At 34.0% G+C, this 6,154-nt stretch overlaps 1 long non-coding RNA gene and 1 pseudogene across 1 annotated transcript; both read left to right on the top strand.

The window, feature by feature from the left end:
- The first annotated feature begins 2,281 nt into the window (after positions 1 to 2,281).
- LOC113727294 (uncharacterized) lies at positions 2,282 to 3,796 on the top strand (annotated as a pseudogene).
- Positions 3,797 to 4,678: 882 nt separating this feature from the next.
- On the top strand, positions 4,679 to 5,915 carry LOC140035937 (uncharacterized). The gene is made up of 2 exons (XR_011839831.1): positions 4,679 to 4,763; positions 5,650 to 5,915. It is a non-coding gene; the product is annotated as an uncharacterized lncRNA (long non-coding RNA).
- Positions 5,916 to 6,154: the final 239 nt, after the last annotated feature.

The following is a 6,154-nucleotide window of genomic DNA, read 5'->3' as shown; positions in this document are numbered from 1 at the left end:
AGCTTCTTTAGTCGCGACACCTAAAGTTGTCACAATTGCATCAAAGCAACTAAATGTTTAGTGATGACCCGTTATTTTCGTCACAAACTACACTGCAAGAAATATGGTCATTAGTGACAACAATTTTTAGTGACGACAAAAGTCGTCACAAAACGTGGTTGTTTAGTGACGACAAGGAAAGTTGTCATAATTGCTCAAAGCAACTAAGTCTTCAGTGACGACCTTGAAAAAGTTGTCACTAAAATGCTCTATATAGTGACAACTTCTAATATCGTCACTGTCACTCTACCGATTCGGATTTAGTGACAAGAATTGATCGTCACTGTTTAAAGTACTTATTTCTAAGTCACTTTCATTAATTCTACTGTGCCACCCTAACTTTTGCGATTTAGCCCCAAATGTTGTAAAAAATTCCATTAATTCCATTATGATACCTTAACTTTTACAATTTAGCCCCATATGTAGTACACCGATTTCTTTAATTCTATTATTACTCCCTAACTTTTGTAATTTAGCCCCATATGTAATTCATCAATTTCATTAATTCTACTATGGCACTCTAACTTTTGCAATTTAACCCCCATATGTAATACACCAATTTTATTATTTCTATTATGGCACCCTAACTTTTACAATTTAACCCCTATTTTTTTTATTAGGAAATTGCGAATGGTATCTTGATAAACTATGCATAAATATTTTATAATTTTCTCAAACTTAAGTAATAATTTGTTATAAACTCTAAAGATATATCTTTCATTACAATAGTTATAAGGCAGACAGGTCTTTTTATCAATGGAATAAGAAATTTATGCCAGATTTATCCTTTGTACTACATGCCAAGTAGTATTAGCAAAGGAATAACAAAGTACTGCAAAGTAATTAACAAAATAGCCTTCAGGGAGTGTAGTTTATGGGCAAATGAGCATTATCTATTCAAAGTACTAACTTTTTATGGGCATTTTACTCTCAAACATATAATTTATGATAAATTTATAAATATTTGTAAGTAAAATTCAAAAAGTGTTACACTGATTTCTTACAAAACGAAAACTGGCAGGTTATCTTTTCAACATAAATTAAATTTTTTTTAAAAAAGAAATGGGCCATAAAGTACCAACTCTTTGTGGGTTTCCTCCATTACATGAACAAATATTCTGCTCTTTATGGGCATTTCACTCCGAATCATTTAATTTATATTAAATACATAAATGTTTGTAAGTAAAATTCAAAAAGTGTTGCACTAATATTTTTATGGAAGGGAAACTGGTAGGTTTTGTATTTAACATAAATTAAATATGTGAAAGCAAAAAAAAAAAAAGAAATTACCCATAAATCTACGTCTTGCAAATGTATACTAGTAAAATAGTTTCAAACAAAATTAAACATTAAAATAAACTGTAATTTATACACATTAAAATATTTGTAATTTATACACATTTTGCAACTACTACTTTGTGTTTTCTCTGTAATGAATTGTTTAACTATTGAGAACTTAAGTTTTGTCTTGCAAATCTATACTAGTACAATAGTTTTAAACAAAATTAAACATTAAAATAAATGTTTCAAAAAGAACAAAAGTACATTTATCACTTGCGGTAATGTAACAAAATTTTCTCAACCATTATCAATATTTTCACAAAAGTATTAAAAACTAGCAATTGACAATATTAAAAACTAGCAATTTAATTAGTGACGACTTTTCTTGTCATTATAATCTTGAATAAATTAGTGATAACATTATGTCATCACTAAATTTTCTTTGATTTTGACTTAACAATAATGTCTTATTAATAGCATTTGATTATTTTTAATGAAAGTCTGTTATAACCATAGAATTTGACTTTGGTTATTTTCAATTAATGATGTACTTTAGTGCTGCAACTATAAAAAATTACAGGGCTAAAATATTTGCAAATTATAAAAGTATATTTTCACTTATATGTAATTAACAAATTTTGCCACCTATATTGATGAAAATTTGTGTTTTTGTACTAAAAAATAAAGAATAATACTATAGCAATAAAATCTATGCTTCAAACCAAATTAAAAATAAAAAAAGCATTGTGTTTTTGTAATCATTATGTGTTCTCTAATGATTTTTAACTGTTATATACTTATGAGCCTCCTTGTTAATTTAATTTTCTTGTATATGTAATAACTTCATTAGAATAAAAATAATTGAATAAATAAATAATTCGTTAGTGTAAATAAACTTGTGACTACTTAACTTAGAATGATTATCAGTTAATTTGATATGAAAATTTGTGCCCAAGTTTTTTGGATATTGTTTGAGTTATGGGCGAAATCATCTCCACTAGAATTATTTTAGTTGTGAATACCATTACTTCATTTTTTTATTGTGCAAGATAAAGGTTTTCAGCGGAGTTGGTGGTGGAAACGGGTTTGAGAGATTGAGTTTGGGGACGAAGGTGAAGGTTTTAATTAGCTATAGTGGTAGGAGTGGATCCCCTTCTTCATCCACCTCTTCCACCGAGATTAACCCATCTAACTCCACTTCCTTCAACCACCAAAACGGTGGTCCTGCTCCCCACCGCATCGCTGCCGGAGCAAATAACTCCGACTCGATGCACTCCTGGTGGGAGTCCATATCAAAAGCCCGCACTCGAATCCATCTCCTCTCCACTCTTCTCCCCGAAACCTCCTCAGTTCTCTCGTTCCTTGCCGACTCCGACCGCCCTGCCCGCTCCCTCCTCCTCTCTTCCGCCGCCTATTCTTCCATCTCATCTTCCCTCTCCTCCCCTTCATCCGGCTCCGACGACGACTCTCTTTGCCTGTGGCTATACGACACCTTCCTCTCCGCTGACTCCGAACTCTGCCTCGTTGTCCTCTGCTATATCCCTCTCCTCTCCTCCTTCTATCTATCTCGCATCCACTCCTCCTCCACCACATCCGCTATCTCCCCCACCCCTAATCTCGCCGGCTTCGAAGCTGTCCTTCTTGTCCTCTACTCATCTGAAGTCAAGGCTCATTCGGGTATACCCATGCTCATTTCAATCCCTGATCTCTCTCAACCTTCTCTTTATCACTCCTCTCGAAATCCCTCTTCGAATAAATCGAACCCCATTAACAATAACCCCTCGTCTCGGCCTTTAGTCAGCGTTCTATCGCCTCCTCTCGAACCCCAGATGGCGGTGAAGTCTACTAAACGAGCTTCCATTATAGGCATTGCCCTTGATTGTTATTATAAGCAGATCTCGCAAATGCCCAGTTGGTCAAAGCTTGATTTTTGCAAATTTTCGGCAGATTGGGCAAGTCAGGATTGCCCTTCTAAATCTAATTTCGATGATTTTACTACCCAAAAACCTGATAATTTTACTGAAAGTAGCCATGGGCTTTCGAGTGACTCGAGGGGTCACGATGAGATTGAGGATGTTGTGGAAGAAATTCGGCATTTGCGAAGTGAGGGGAGGGATGACGAGTTGAGGTCACAGGGGGTGAGAATTCCGCTACCATGGGAGTTATTACAGCCGGCATTGAGGATTTTGGGGCACTGCTTGCTAGGGCATTTGATTACAGAGGATGTGAAAGCAGCAACTTCAGTGGCAATAAGGAGCTTGTATGCTGGGCCTCCCATGACCTGAACCCGCAGGCCATTTTGGCGACTAGCAGTCTGATTTAGCTAGATAACAGGGCACGCGAGGCTGTTGCTGCAGCTGCAGCTGCCAGTGCTACCTCCAATGCTAATACACCCAGTAAGGCTAAAAAGCCTGAGATCCTTTTGGTTTCTAAGTGATATCAAAAGTGAATGAGATAATTTGCTTTAATTCTTGAATGTGAGTTTGTATGTGGAATTATGTAGGTATCGGTGTAGATTATACGCGAGTAATGAGTAGCTTATTTTGAACTTGGAACTCAGCCTGAAAGTTGTGTATCATTATTACTGTGATATGAATAGGTGTTCCAATTGCTTATATTTGGACTTAAAAAAAATATAAATAAATAAATCGAATGAATATGTAAGTTTTGATGATTATGTAGTGCTCATGGAATATGTAGTTGTAACGTAATTAGGTACAAGTATAGATTAGTATCAAAATTAAAAGAAGAAAACATATGTTTTATATGCAAACATTTTCTTATAAGAACTACAGCTACCATTTTATTCATTGTCTTCGAGCTTATAATGCACATTATCATTTCGTAGGGACATCATTGGTTTGTTATTGTCTTGCAGCTCATTATGCTGATGCTATTGGTCCCGGCTATGGAATTCCCAATTATTGTGATGTTTGGGTAAGTATATACTCCTTTCTATCTATGTTAGACTTGTTTCAAATGGTTGGGTCTTGTCAACAAAGTTTCTGTAAAAGTGACAATTTTCACTTTGTTCTAGGAGACATTTGCATATAAACAAGCTACAAGTGGTCTCTGATTTGTGTTTGATTTTCCTGCCAATTAATGAATATGATAGGAGTAATTTTCTTTTCCTTCCTTTTGGAAATTTTTGCATGGTTTAGTTGAGTTGTTTGTGTGAGAGTAATTGATTCAGCTTCCTTTTTTTTGCATTATTGTTTGCTGACTTATTGGCCAAGAGGGCTCTCAATTAGTTTTAGGACCAAGAATTCCTTCTATAGTTTTCTAGTGCTAGTATTAGCTTCAAGTTAGCTTCTTAATGTCTCCTGTAGTCGACTGATTTTTGTTATTATTTGCAGCAATTGAACCTGTTGACAGAGGCTTCGGATTCGGATTTGGGTCTAGGATATTACAATCTACCAATCAAGCTACCATTTTCGCTTGTGGTACCCTTATACTCTCTATCTCCTCTTTGCTTCTTTTTTTCTGTTATTTATAGCCAATCCAATTCACTATAAATTTATACTTTCTAAATCATCCTAAAAATTGAAATGTTGCTATACAGCTACTAAATGCACTATGTATATAATGCATATGTAGGTGCACAGTGGTTAATGTGATTTAATAGCTAAGACTAATTACTATGATTTTTTTTGTACTTTTTTGTGTTCTTGCTCCAGTTCATGACAATCTCAAATATGGCTGTGTTCCATTTTGTTTACTTTTCATTGTTGTTGTTTGGGAAGATTAAATTAACTACCGTGTCTTCATTATGTTACTTGCTGCCCTTTTATGGACAACAAGTGATTTTCCAGCATAAGCCTATTTTCAACTATATATACTTGTCTAAATTGTGTTATGTTTGTAAATGAGACGCTCTTGTAATTTTCCAGCATATATGAGACCTTAAATTGTGACTGAGGCATATTTATTATAGATACAGTGGCTGTTGCGATTCAAAAATAGCATAAGTTATTGAACCTTAATCCTTGGTCTGTGACAATATTAACATGTAATTTGCCAAAGAATTTAGTAAATGCTTGTTACTTTTGTTTTTTTATTTAGGAAATTTGAAGGCTGTTATACGTCTTTGATATTAAGAGTTTTCTTTGTCTGTGACAATACCTGGTTTTTACTCTCTATAATTGGTTCCTATGTGCATATTAAGAGCTATCTTTGCTTTTATTTTGTCTCTTATTCTGCTCTTTATGTAGTCACTATTTGGATGAGAGTTTAAATAAATGAGACTTTATTTTTTGTGAATCCTCATTTGATTTTCCTTGTCTCAAGTTTGTTTTGTCATCTACTAATAATTGTATTTTTCTATTGCAGATATATTGCACATTTTAGAGTTTTGGAAGATGAGTAGCCGAGGCTACTTATTAGCTCAAAAACTGGTTATAGTGCTATCTTATGCTTAGGAAATGTTTCGTATAACACAAAAATGTTTTGGGACTTGGATTCGTTTTGTACTGCTCCCTTGCCTTATATGATACAACTCATTCTAATACTACTTGTCAAACTCTTTATAATGTGATGTTGCACATGATTATGATATTGGAAGGATTATTATAATATTTTGGCATTTTCTATTGTAATGGGTGAATGTGTTTGTTATTCATTAAGCATTGTTGGTGGCTCCCATTTTTTTATATTACTCTAGCAAGAAATACATCAAACTACACAGTGACAAGATATTGTAACTGAATCACATTTCTCCAATGACAAGTGCCTATTGTCAGTAAATCAAATGTCTTTATTGACAACAATTGTTGTAATTGAATTAAATTCTATATTGACAACAATATGTTGTCACTGTTGAAAGGTGTTTAGTGAC

This window comes from Coffea arabica, chromosome 2c (genome assembly GCF_036785885.1).
Source record: "Coffea arabica cultivar ET-39 chromosome 2c, Coffea Arabica ET-39 HiFi, whole genome shotgun sequence".
Lineage (NCBI taxonomy): Eukaryota > Viridiplantae > Streptophyta > Magnoliopsida > Gentianales > Rubiaceae > Coffea > Coffea arabica.
The sequence above is the reverse complement of the archived record's forward strand: the minus strand, read 5'-3'. Positions and strand labels throughout refer to the sequence as shown.